The sequence below is a fragment of the Hipposideros armiger genome, unplaced genomic scaffold (genome assembly GCF_001890085.2).
Source record: "Hipposideros armiger isolate ML-2016 unplaced genomic scaffold, ASM189008v1 scaffold_610, whole genome shotgun sequence".
NCBI lineage: Eukaryota > Metazoa > Chordata > Mammalia > Chiroptera > Hipposideridae > Hipposideros > Hipposideros armiger.
In genome coordinates this window covers 551,750-565,859 of record NW_017731960.1, presented here as the reverse complement: position 1 = coordinate 565,859, position 14,110 = coordinate 551,750, and the positions used below count along the sequence as shown (strand labels likewise).

At 38.1% G+C, this 14,110-nt stretch overlaps 1 pseudogene; it reads right to left on the bottom strand.

Annotated features, from left to right (window-relative positions):
* Nucleotides 1–12,913: 12,913 nt before the first annotated feature.
* LOC109372084 (succinate dehydrogenase [ubiquinone] cytochrome b small subunit, mitochondrial pseudogene) lies at nucleotides 12,914–13,695 on the bottom strand (annotated as a pseudogene).
* Between the last annotated feature and the right edge of the window lie 415 nt (nucleotides 13,696–14,110).

Here is a 14,110-nt window from a genome sequence, read left to right as displayed (position 1 = left end):
GTTCGACCCCCAAAGGGGTCGCAACCCACAGGTTGAGAACCGCTGCTCTAAGTCAACTAATTGTAAATGTTAACCATATCTAAAAAATACCTTCTCTTAGATTAGTGTTTAATTGAATAACTGGATACTATGACCTAGCCAATTTAACACATAAAACTAATACAGAGCACATCAAGTTTCTTTCTAACTATAGGTTGGGGAATATAACACCATTTATACTTTTCATTTGTTCATTCTTTCATTCATTCATTCATTCATTCATTCAAGAGCTATTTCTTGAGCACCAGTCATGTGCCAGACACTATGATAGATGCATGGATACATATTCTAAGATCCAGACAAATGACTTATAAATAACTATTACAATATAGCCATTTGTTAGTTAGGACCCCCTTGTATATTTTTTAACCTATTGCCTTGTTTCTTTTTTACTTAATTTATTTTCCTCCAGGACATAGATAGGAATGGATTCATTTTTATGACTTTCACAAATCTCCTTGCATAGTTCCTTGTCAAGTAAACGTAAGTATCTCCTATCAAAAACAACATTTTAATTAAACCAATTGTTTCACTAGAAAGGTGGAGCTCAAGGGAAGGGAAATCTCAGCCCAGTTTAGCAGCTCATTTCTAAAAGCAGCAAGAGAGGACCCATTGCATAAATGCTTTTCAAGCTTCTGCTTGCAACGGGACTCCTAATATCCCTTTATCCAAAGCAAGTGTTGAGGCCAGTCCAGGGTCAAGAAGTGGAGAAATAGACTCCACATCCTGATGGAAATTGCTTCAGAGAATTTGTGGCCATTTCCCTGTCCCACCCCCAAATACTACAGTGGTTTGAATGTAATGTGAAGCATATGACAGTTTGCCTGCTGCTAGTCAGAGGATCACACCAATAGAGCCCAGATGGACACATTCTGGGCATTTGGGGCTTTCCCCACCATACTGAGATACCTGGTCACTTTTTAATGTAAAGGAGGAAGCTGGTGATCATATAGTTAAATCAGACAAACCAGATAATTCAAGCATAAAAAAATCTCCTTTGAAATCTGAGTTTTTGGTTTTCCCATTATATCAACCAGACACCTCCTCAACTGTGCACTTTGTTTTGAAGACTTTAAATCTGCAATTTAAATTACTGCCTCTTTTTTTTCTTCTTCTAATTCCTATGCACATAACCATTCCTTCAACCCTTGGAAAATACCTAAATTTCCTTCTTTTTCTCGATTATACACCTTCTAAAAGATTACTTTTATTATTTAGATTCAAAATAAAACATTCTACTCACCTGACAATACCTTTTTATATTTTCTTAAATAACTACAATGGAAGATATATAATAGGGGCTTGGGTAGTTGTCCCCCTCCTCCCATGGGAAAATTACTTAGTTTTTGCAATACGGCATGCCATGCTTTAAAATTTGGCAAGAAATGGTGGAAATACACCGTTTCACAAAGTTCCACTGGGGGCAACTAACTAAATAGATAAGATACTTAGGCAAATTCAACCATAAACTTTCTAATTCTACTGTGTACAAGCCTTTAGAATCTTGCAAGGTGACCGTGTGGACCTGGAAGAAGGACTGCACCTTTAAAGAAGGAACAGCACTTGCTTCCCATCAGCAGACTTCAGCTCAGTGTTTTCATGGCAGTGGAATAAAGCTCTGAGAAGAACACAGTTCCGATGGATGATAAGCTCTAGCCAGAGAAAAGATTCAAATCAGACATACTCCCGTTCTGCCTGGGGTGTGCTCACATAAGATTGGGTGCTTTCCTCACTGAATGCTATACAAGCACAGGCCCTGGAAGAACTTGGCTGCGTTCAGTTCCAATTAACAAAGGGCATTTTACAAAAATCTCGAGAGTGATATAAATAGCTGCGAAGGGTGTTAATTGCAGAAATACGCTGCTTTATTGAATGAATAGCTATGTGAATGAGCTTTGTAAACTCTACAAAACACTCTAAAAATATTTGTTGTCGTTCTTTTTATACTTGTTACATAGTCCATGCACACAGACTCATACATTCCACCTTCCACAAAAAAGATTTTGCAGTGTGTTTAGGCTGAAAATGGAATTATTTTGGTAATACTATTCCAAGATCAATGAGTTTTTTGTTTTTGTTTTGCTGTTTTGCCACCGGAATCTAAGCGTCCCAAGAGTATTTGTAGTTCCTTGAAAAGGTTATTTCTGATGATTTACATATACCTATTTTAGAAATTTTGAAAATGGAGAAAAGTATGGAAAAGAAAATGAATCACTCATAATCCTACCTCATAATACCCAGAGGTAGTAGTCATTAATAAGTTAGTGTGTTTTCTTCTTGTCCTTTTTCTATATGTATAAATACATAAAGAAATATGAACATTATATGTATTTTAGATGATACTATGATACTGTTGGGTTGTCAGAAAAGTCATGATGCATTTGTGCAATGAAAAAACATAGAAAAATATGTCATGACTTTTCCGACAACCAATATATATAAGAGGCAATATAGCATAGTGGTTAACATTGTCAGATAATTTAGGTTTGAATCCTAGCTTTTCCACTTTCTAATTGTGGTAAGTTGGGCAATTTACTTACTATCTCTGTAATTCAGTTTCCTTAGCTGTGATATAGAATAATATTAGTGATCCACTTTGTAGGGTTATTGTGAGGATTAAGTCAGTTAATACACGTAAAGTATTTAGAACAGTTCCTAGCACATTATAAATTGATCACTATATAAATAATATTTATCATATAACACCAGGGCATATGCATTTTCCAAAATAATTTAAAACACAATGAACATATGATTGAATATCATAATCCATTGGATAAATACACTATAACTTACTTAGTCAGCTCCATTGTTGAACATTGTGTTTCCAGATTGTTACTCTTATAAATATTATCTTAAAACACAATGAACATATGATTGAATATCATAATCCATTGGATAAATACACTATAACTTACTTAGTCAGCTCCATTGTTGAACATTGTGTTTCCAGATTGTTACTCTTATAAATATTATCTCGATGACTATCTTCGTGCATCAAGTTTTTGTCTGCATTTCAGATTACTTGATTAAATTAGATTCCTTGATTACGTTAGACTCTGGTGACCAGTCTCCATTATGGGTCCCAGTGATCCCCCTTTCCTGGTATTCTTGCCTCGTCTAAGTCCTCCCCACCCCTACTTCACATTAAACAGTGTTTTAATGTTTAACCAGTAGGATATTGCAGACATGATGAAGTGTGATTTCTGAGAGTAAATCACAAAAGTAGTTGTGGCTTCCTTTTTGTTCTCTCTCTGTTGGATCACGTGCTCGGGATGGCAGACAGCTGACACATTGTGAAGACACTTTAGTGTCTCTATGGAGAGGTCCATGTGGTGAGGAACTAGGGTTCCTGCCAACTGTTACAGGAATGAGTTGTCTGGGGAGCAAATCTTCCAGCCCCAGTCAAGCCTTCCGTTAACGGAAGCCCTGGCCAAGAACTTGAAAAACCCTGAGCCAGAGCCATCTAGTAGCACAAGCTGCTTTCTGATTTCTAACCAGCAGAAACTATGTGAGATAATAAATGTTATTATTGTCTACAGTGAGTATAGACAACCATATTGTAATATAATCATCAGACTTGCTAAGAAACTAGAATTATTCCAATCGCTAAAAAGAAATGTAATTATGTAGTGTGATAGAGTTGCTAATTATTGCTACAATGGCAATTATATTACAATATATAAATGTATCAAAGTAACGTTGTATACCTTAAATTTACATGTTATATGTCAAATGTATTTCAATTAAAATATTATCCTGTAAACTTCTAAATTTGGGGGTCATTTTTATGCAGCAATAGATTAGTAATATATAGACAAACTGGGTTAAAAGGTAGACTATTTAAACATGCTTGATAGTGTTAAATGGTTTTCCAGAAATGTTATGTTGATTAACTTCTATCAGAAGCATGTGAAAGTACTTATATTATTATACATTCACCATCACTAAGTCTTCATTTTTGTAATCTTTGTAACTGTAGAAAAAGTGGGTATTTTGCCATTTTAAAATTTTCTCTCATGAGGTTAATTTTTTTTCTTATAGTCTTTTTTTCTTAAAGACTTTTTTTTTTTTTTGAGCAATTTTAGGTTCATAGCAAATTGAGAGGAAGGTACGGAGATTTCCCATGTATTCACTACCCTACATATGCATAGCCTGCCCCACTGTCAACATTCCTGGACCAGAGTGGTACATTTGTTGCAATTGATGGACCTACATTGACACATCATTATCACCCAAAGTCTGCAGTTTACATTAGGGTTCACTGTTGGTGTTGTGCAATGTTAATTTTTTCATGTTTCTTTTTCATTTGTATTTCCTCTTCTGGAAATCCTCTTAATAATACAATTTGCTCAATCTCCTATTGGAATCTTTGTGTTTTTCTTAGCAATTTGTATGAACTCTTTATATAGAAAGCATACTAATCATTTGTTATGTTGTTATGTTTTTCAACTGGTTATTGCTTTTTGGTTTTATGATATATAGATGTTTTAACTTTTTTATGAAGTCAAATGGACTATGATATCTTCTTTTGTGTTTAGACTTAGAAAGTCCTTTCCTATTCAGAGAAGACACATGTTCATGATATAGCTTTTGGTTTTGTTTTATATTTGGATCTTTAATTCCTCCAGGGTTTATTTTTGTTTTCCTATCACCAAATAGCTAGCTAATTTTATAACACTATTTATGGAATAAATAGAATAATTTCCCCCTGTCTTATTGGTTAGTGATTATTATATATTAAGTTCTTTTAAAATCTAGTGCCTGTCTCTGTACTGTTTTACTTCACTGAAAAGATCTTCTTGTGTCAATATCACTTTGTTTGAATTATTATGGCTTTACAATGGACTGGAAGGACTGGTTAGTAGAATGACCTTTAAAGTATGACCTCAAGATCTCTCAAAGCCACAGAGCTTTCCAGAATGCAATCAGATGCCATTTAAAAATGTTCAAGAGTTGGGTGGTCTTTCACACAGAACATGAAAGAAGGCAAAATTTCATCAAGATCAGAAGTCTGTGGAACTGGTCAGAAAAAACATTTTAACATTCTTAGAGCCAGATGAATAAGCCCCATCATGTGTTTTAGCAGCCTGGTTGAGAATTGCAGACTCCCGTGAGTAAATGGAAGAAAGAGGTCCTGATATGATTCAAACCCAGGGATGTAAATGAGTTCTACTGCATGAACAAAGTTTGACCAAAAAATTAGTTTTCATATTTTTGTGTATTTTTGTCAAGCTATGGAAAATGTGAAATAATTCAACTGTGTAACTACCTGTAGACATTCCTTTGATAATTTTTTCTTCGGTTATAAATTTCAAGTTTTCAACTTTTGAGTAAATTCTGGCCATTATAAGTTTTCTATTAACCATCCAGTTTATTGAGATTTCTGTTTATCTGCATATATTGATGTTTGTTATTTTAAAATAGAAAATTTCCAGCATACTGCTCATTTCTTACATTATTTATGTTTTTCTCTCTTTTGTGTGTGTGTGTGTGTGTGTGTGTGTATTGAATTCAACAAGAAAACGTTTATTTTGTTTGTATTTTTCTCCCCAAGATACTTGCTATTAGATTTATCAGTTTTATTGTTTTTATTTTTCTTTGAATTTCTGTCATCTTTTTTCTTAGATTTATTTAGCTATTCTAATTTTATGAGTTGAACAGTTCAATTTTATTTTTTCAGAAGAAAAGCCTGTAAACCTTTAAGGTGATTTACCACTGAATGCAGCTTGATTACAACTCCTAAACTAAGTTTTCTATATATTATTCTTTCATTATTTTTCAAGCAGTTTGATATTATATTTGTTTTCCTATTTGACTCAGTATTATTTTATTTCTTAAGAAATGAAGCCCAAACTAAGCAAATCCCACGTCCACACTCTCTCTTTTTCCTTTTTTTTAAAAAGTGGAATACATTTTTTGTTAATTTCTTCTTTAAAAATAATTTCTCAAAATTATGCCATAGAAGAATTTGCAGAAAACCAACAGAAGTCATTGCACTTAAATCTTCTAGTTCATTTATTTAATGCTATTCCTACTCGCTCCAGATTCAATAAACTTCTCTGTGTTCTATGTATCCCCGTCCCTAGCCCACAGCCCTCTTCCTAAAGAAGTTTGGGCCATGGACTTGCAGTTGCCTGACAGCACTGGAGCCTGGAGGCAGGAGGCCTCACATCTATCACTATGGCTCTCTTATTGTGGACAGATTGTGTGAACTTTGGAGAGCCACGAAGCCTCTCTGGTCTTGGTTTTCATCATTTCAAAAGAAAGAGGATTGAGTTTGATGATCTCTGAGGCCCCTTCCTGATTCAGCATCCTTGGTTTGATTTTCAGGAGTTTGGTCCAGGAATGCAGCCTGTGATTCTGACGTTCCTACTCCTCTGATGTTGTCTCTTGCTCCATCACAATGGCCAATGTGTATCCAAATCTTTTTTACTTTTGAAGCACTATGTCGAGTGCTTTACACACTTACTTGTATTGAAGACCCTCAGGAATCTTATGCTGTCTCCGTTTTACAGATGAGAATGGGGAAGCTTTCAGAGGTTACGGAATTTTGCCACATGACACAGCTAAGAACTGATGAACTGAACTGAGTTCAGACCCTGGTCACCCGACTTTAGAGCCAAAGGCTTCTACTTTGCAGCACATTGCAGTGGACTCTTCTTATTTCCTGCTTGCTTCTGGATTATTCAGCTATTAGAAGTCAGTGAAAATGAAGAAGGAGAAACAGATACAAGTTTGTTTGGGATAGTTTAGAAAACCAACAGCAATAATACAGATTTGCGCCTGGCAAAATTTGAAACGATTGGGTTGTCGGAAAAGTCATGACGCATTTTTGCAACGAAAAACATAGAAAAAATATGTCATGACTTTTCCAACAACCCAATAGTTCCCTTCCCCACCCCGGCCCCTCACCCCAGTTCATTTTTGGAAACAAAACATCTCTGTAGCTAATAACACTATGGAGGGCACTAAGTCAATAAGATAAATCATGTTTAAACAAGGTGTTGATAGTCTGCCTTCGATTCTCAAGTTGTTGCCTTGTTTTCATAAGTGTAATCAAATCAAGAAATGCTAAATTCCTTACAGTTAATTATATTGTAGCTCCATTCATTACAAAAGCATTTAAAAATAACTCTAATGCATTTCTAATTATTCTCTATATAAATTATGCTCTTGCATTTTATATACCAAACTTGATCATTTTATAAGTCACAGAAGATTAAAGTTGGAGAGAAACTTACAGATCATAGAGTTGATTTTCTTTTCCTAAACAGGAAAAGTGACATTATATCTGTGATTGCACTAATTACTGCACAAATATCTCAAATGTTCCAAAACGTTGGGAAAGAGGTAAGAAAGAAATTCTTAAGCTCACTTTAGGATTCCCTTTAAGGTCTAATCTTCTATCTTCAATTGAAAGTATCTCTAAGTTTTAAAAATATTCTCATATTGACAAGACAGATTTAGATATACAATTAGTATACAGTGTCAAGTATAATTAAGCTCAGAAATTGAGGCTGTGTAAAAGTATTTATTTGTAACTGGCTCCCTCTAGTGAGAATTACTTAAAATTGCATGTTTCATTTCTGACTTCGAGCTGGGAAAATTTTTGAGAGCAATTTTCAATTTTAAAACCACAAGTCTTTGGATTTTATTCCTTATAGAGTGCCAGATTACAGACTAATGGATTTCTTTTTTTATTATTATTAGTTTCAGGTGTACAAAACAATGCAATAGTTATCCTTTTCACCCCTCACAAAGTGACAACCCCCCTTCCCCCANCCCACCCCCGATATCATACATATCTATTACAATTCCATTGACTCCACTCCCCACACCGTACTCCATATCCCATGACTATATGTATATACTAAATTATAGTTGACGTAATATTATTCAATGGCAGCTTCAGATGTGCAGTGCAGTGGTCAGGCCTCTACACCGTCCATGAAGTGGTCTCCCTAAGAAGACATGAGTACATCTGGCCCCCTAAAAAATATTTACAACATTAAGACCAATGGATTTCTTATTATAGAGCCTATTTTAGCAATTCATTTATGATGAAAAACAATCCAAAGACACATATTAGCCACATCTCAACACGGTAATTGCAACTGTTTGGAGATAACAATAAAATGGAATTTAAAGATAAGTTTTGGTAGAGAAGTAAAATACTAACTGTTCTTGAGATGAGAAGTGGGTGTGGAGCATGAAAGAAAGATCGTGATGAGATTGCTCCAGAATTCAGACTGAAAAACAAAACAAAACAAAAAAACCCTTGTTAACAAACTGCATGTACTTATTTTTTTTCATTGGCTCGGTTTGGATATCTTGTGAGTTAGGTGCATTCCCTTATTTTGAAGGTCAGGAAACAGGGTCAGCAAGTTAAGTGATGTGCCCAGTGTTGCAGAACACTGTGGAGGCTGCGGTGTGCCCCCCAGGTCCCCTCAGGACTGAGATGTTACTTAGTCCTTCAGTTCCCAGGGAAGTTGTTGGATGATGCCTCTCAGCTGGACTGCTCCCCAGAATTGTCGTCAGTCAAAGAGAGACACTTTGCCCGAGGTTATGCTTCCTCCCCAGGGACAGTGCTTATCCAATCACTGCTTCATGTGGAAGACAGGCTCAGTTTGGGGTATCTTGGAAGGGCCATTCCCAGCTCTAGAGCTCCCCATGGGACCCCCTGAGACCTCTGTTACAACTGCACTTCAACTTTTTTTCTCTGCCCAATCTTTCTGCCTTCACCACTTACAGATTCTATTTCTGCAAGGATTCTCCAATAACCTCTGCACAGCGTCGGTTTCCCAGTAAACCCAACCGATAACAGCTGGTTCAGGATGTGGTCCAAGGAACCATCTCTAAAATGGGATTTTGTTGCTGGTCCTGGCTGGCTGTAATAAAGACCCTCTTGGTGGTGGTAGAGGAGTATTAATAACCCCGGGCATGCAGTTTCAGTGCCACTTTTACAAGTGGTAAGCTCAGGTGGGGTGCTGATAGAAGGCAATGCATTGGCAGGTGCAAATCTCAGGGGTTTGAGAGTTTGTGTGCGGGGGGGAGAGGAATGAAGTAAATGTAAGAATTTTTGAATTAGATGGCTGCTGCTTGGGGCCATCGATGCTTTGGAGAGAGACAATAAAAGGCTGAGGATGATTACTCACCAACATTATGGGAAATGTGAAGCCAGAGTGCTTCCTGGGCTGTATATAAATAGATTCCCATCTCCTGGAGCCTGGTAGCAGTAAAGCTGAAGGTTGATGAATTATAAGGGTAGCTGAGTTTCAGAGAATGTTGAATTATCAACTCTAGCTGGTCTGCCGTATCCAGGTCATGGCCCTGATTTGGAAGAAGTGAGACTTAGACTTTGGATGGGGACATCTAGGTCAATGCACTAAAAAAATCTTGAATCCCCAGATTCTCTTGGACCCTGTGCGCCTGCAGAAGTGACCCACTCCTGCCTGTCAAAGGCTAGTGCCTCTTGTTTATTTGCAGATGATGCAAAGGGTCCTGCCTTACAAGAAAACCCATGCCTTGCTCAGATGCACCTCTACCTCCCCTCCTGGCCATCAGACCCATAACTAGGGTCAGGTCACAACACAATTTAGCCAGACTGCTAGGTCTGCTGCGGGAGAAAGGGACTATTCCTGGAAGTAGTCAGAGGACCTGGTCAGCGTGTACCATCAGGACCTGGGAATGTTTGCGTGGGACTGGATCTTGAGGGTGCTGACTCAAGGGGCATAGAATATGATATTGGAAAAGGGAAAGTTTTTTTATATGAGAGCATTCTCTCATGGTACAGGATTTACACTTTGGCAAGGAGCCCAGGAGATGGTGCTAATACACCGCAAATTTACCTCTTAGACTCAGAAAAAAATGTCCCACCTTGAAGTGAGGTAGAACTGGAAGCACTGACATGGCACATGGTGAAAGAAGGAATTGAAACGTCCAGAGACGTGGACATGCTAGACTGAATATACTCCGTAGGCCAGAAAACCCACCAGAGTGGGAACACAGGACTCTCCCCTTATGCTGGTGATAAAGCAATGCCTGGTGAGAAAGTAACAGCATCAGTGGGAAGCTCTTGTCACTTTTTCCAGAGCTCTGAAGGCCTGGGTTGCTGATAGGAGATGCTGTTACAGACTGGGCTCACTGAGAAGAATGGGGAGGATAGGGTCTTGAAATAATAGAGGCAAGGTGGTCGAGCTCAACTGCCATAGGCAAGGTGGGTGCAATTATCATAAAGGGCAGCTGAGAGCCCGCTGGCTGTAAACATAGAATGAGAGGATACCAGAGTCAGGAACGGCTTTCCCGGACCCCCACTCCAGAATCAACCACATTGGCTCAGCGAGGTCTGAAATTCCACTAGGTGAGGTCTCCATTTTTGTTTTCAAGGTTAGGCTGTAATTCTTGTTTTCTGTTATTGTCGCTGTGTTTCTTTCAAACATGTCTTTACCTGCTGAAGGCTTTTCTCAACCAGGATTCCAAGAGCAATTAGAGCCCAAGTGCCCTATGGCTTCCACTGCGTGGAGCTCATTAACTCACCCCACCCCACTCCGCCATGCAGCCGGCACAGAGCCACCCTTTCTGGATTCTAGATTCACCATTCTCGTGAGAACTGAGACAGTCACTGAGATCATATTATGTTCCGAGGTTCAGATGAGAAATTCCGGTTGAGAAAAGCTGCAGTCTACAGACATCCTTAATTTTTTTCTTAACCTTTTCAAGCAATGATTAATTCACTTTCTTTCCTCTGAAGACCCAATTTCCTTCCAAATCTCCTCAGGGAGGTTTTGGCCATTCTCACAAACCTTCTGTTTCTCAAGCTTTGAATTGGGTTCTTATCCTTTCAGTAGCTTTCATTTCTCTGTTCTCTCACCGTTAAGCAAACGTTTTTCCTTTCTTTAGGATCGCTAGAACTCACTCTTTTGAACTGTCTTCTCTTTGTGAAGTCTTCTCAGAGAGGCGTTCCCTGGAGGCAGTCCGCTTCTCATTCTCTTTCCCAGTCCTTTCTTTGGCTTCAGAGCACAAATTATTTTGTAATATTTATGGAAACACATATAAATAACCTAGTTAATTATGTAAATATAAAACTGTATGTAATTATTTTATTATCAGTGAGTATGATATCACTTACCAAACTCAGGCATACAAGAAGTATAATTACGTAAAATCTTTTTTCTATGACAGGAAAATTCCTGACTCCAAGCCTTCATTTAGCCCAGGTATAAAGCTTAATCTCAGTCATTTCTAAGGTTCTCTACTGCCCCCACCCCATGGGGGTTTATTCAAGTTCAACTCCCTGGGTGGGGGGGTCACTCATCTGATTTCTCTGGCCACTGCTTCTCAGCCTCCTTTACTGGCCCCTCCCCTTCTCCTAGACCCCTACATTTTGGAGTAGCCCAGAGCTCAGGGATGGGCACTCTTCCCCATGTATACTCTCTCCCTAGATAATAACTTGCAGTTCTTGGATGCCGAAGGAAACCAGGATATGTCACCCCAAAATAGGCCTCTTTGACATAAGAATTATTTTGAACTAAAGGCGATTAAGAATTGACAAATGCAGGAAAAAGTCTATCCTCCTCCTTTCAGCCTAAAGGCAGGATATAAATTTTCCTTTACTGGAGATGATTCTAGACTTAGTTCAGAGATAGCATCAGAGGAAACTGCAAACAAACCTTACTTCATTAGTTTCCTCCCATATTTTTACTTTTCCAGAGTTCGAGGCGCTTGGAAACGTAAAACCACTTTCCTTTGTCCTGTCATATCTCTACAGATTTTTTTGTTCTTTGTTGAAGAGGCTCTGTAAGTCAGAGTTCTAGCTACGTCTTTGAGTTACTCTTTCTATTTGTCTCATGTATATGAGATATACATGTATATGAGATACACATGTTAATATGTTAATAAACCTGTTAATCTGGTTTTTGTCACAGAGGACCCCTCTGAGAATTTAGAAGGGAAGAATGAAAAAGATTGTTTCCTCTCCCACAATGCAAAGTATCATCTTTATACGATTGATTTATATCATTTCCCCCCCAATCTCCAGAGAAAATGTCTCCCCAGAAATCCAGATGGGTGATATACCCATTTGACATTTCTACCTGTCTACGTGTCTAATTTCATCTCAGGCTGACATATTCAAAAGAGAAATCTTGATGTCTAACCTTAGACATTTCCCCCTCCCCCAATCTTCCCTGGTGGCCCAAGCTACACCACCCATGAGCCATCCTCAGTACCTCTGTTTTCTTCATCCAATTATCCAGTAGATTCTACTGGCCTACCTGCAAAATATATCCCTGTCCATCATCAGTGCTTTCATAACCGTCTAAAGTTTTATCATCCATCACCTAGGACACTAGATGACTTCCCTAATTTGTCTTTCTGCTTCACTCTTGTCTTTTTTTTTTATTGTATCTAATTTTATTTTATTTTTTAACTTTATTTTCATAGAATACATTTTCACATTAGATTCCCACAGTGGGGAAATAACAATTTATTACTGAAAGTCTTATATTTGTGGGCAGATTATTTCGGGACAAGTATAATGAACACATTTGAGGATTAAATCTCAGTTTGGAATCTGTTATATTTTAATACATCTAATAGGAAACCTCTTCCCTACATGGAACTTTTCTATATTCAGAAGCTCTCCAGGCTCTTTTTCTTTGGATTTAGAAATTAGTAATGTGAAATATCAGCATTTCCTAATTTTAGTTTCCCAAAGACACATAACCATGAGTAACTGGTATCAACTTGGTATCAACTGAACAGAGGGGGAAGTTTTCAAATATGAATTAACAGTCCTTCCCTTTCTCAATCATTTCCAGGACAAATACAGAAGTTTGATCAGGTATTGATAGTAATAAAGCTAATTCCCTTTAACAGTTTGATAAATTAAAATGCAAAAGCTCATATATGTTTAATTATACTGTGAGTCTTGTGAGAAGCTGGGAGACAACTCTACTAACTCACCAGAATAAAGAAGTCACTCTCACAATTTCTTGGATACAATTCCTCACAAACCTTTTCCTCAAAGATTAAATTGTAAGAATTACCAAGTGATTAGAAGAGATTTATCTCACCAATGGACTTATCTTTTATTTCCTTCTTATTGTGAGTTGAATGGCATGACAGAGCAGAGGCAAAGAGGTGTACAATCAATGCTCAATGTATGAAGTCAAAAGGTCAGATCTTCCACAGCATGGCAACATCTTTGCAGATGCCCACATCATGATAGTTGAAATAACAAAGCCCAGCAAATGTTACAGCCGAGAGTGCCAAAATGCCTGCCTTGGCAGCCTTCTGCAATGCATCCCCATGCCCATAGTCAGTGGCAACTTGTTCAAGGCCTCAGTGACTATGGAGAGTGAGGGCTGCAGCCAGGGAGTAGTCCATCGCAAAGGAAGGATTCAAATAAGCAGCTGGAAGTAGGCCCAGGAGCAAAACACTGACAACTCTCTCACCAGTCCAGTGAAGAGATACAGCCTTGGAACCAGAATGGCGGCTGGGTGACAGGTGAATGTGCTGCGTTCCACACCATCCTGGGGTAGGTCAGTCCTGGAGAAGTGCTGAGACATGAGCAGGTCTGACCACTGGGGTTTGGAGGAGAACGCGGCCTCCTTGAGCACTGCACAGGACACTCAGCCTCCAGACACACGCCATCTCGCTACTCCACTCTTGTCTTCTCATAATTATTATTCCACACAGCTGCCAAAGGCTCCTCCTAGAACTAAGACTAGAACTAAAATGGTGAGACTATGTCATAGCTCTGTTTAAACCCCATTCCCAAGCTCCTTACGGCCTTCAGTTCCCTAAAGGATCGGGTGCCTTACTTGCCTCTCTAATTCTATTTTATATCATTCTCTCCCTTGCTGGTAGCTCTGGCCACACAGGTTTTCTCATCTCCCTGCTCCCTTGTTTTAAAATAATACAAGCTTATTTTTGTCTTAAGACCCTTTAACTTTCTATTCTTGAAATGCTCTTACCCAGATATTCATAAAGCTAGTTTATTTAGAGTAGGAGGAGTTGAGAAAAAGAAAAAAATTAAGGATGAGTTTTTTGGGTAGGTTTTTGGTTT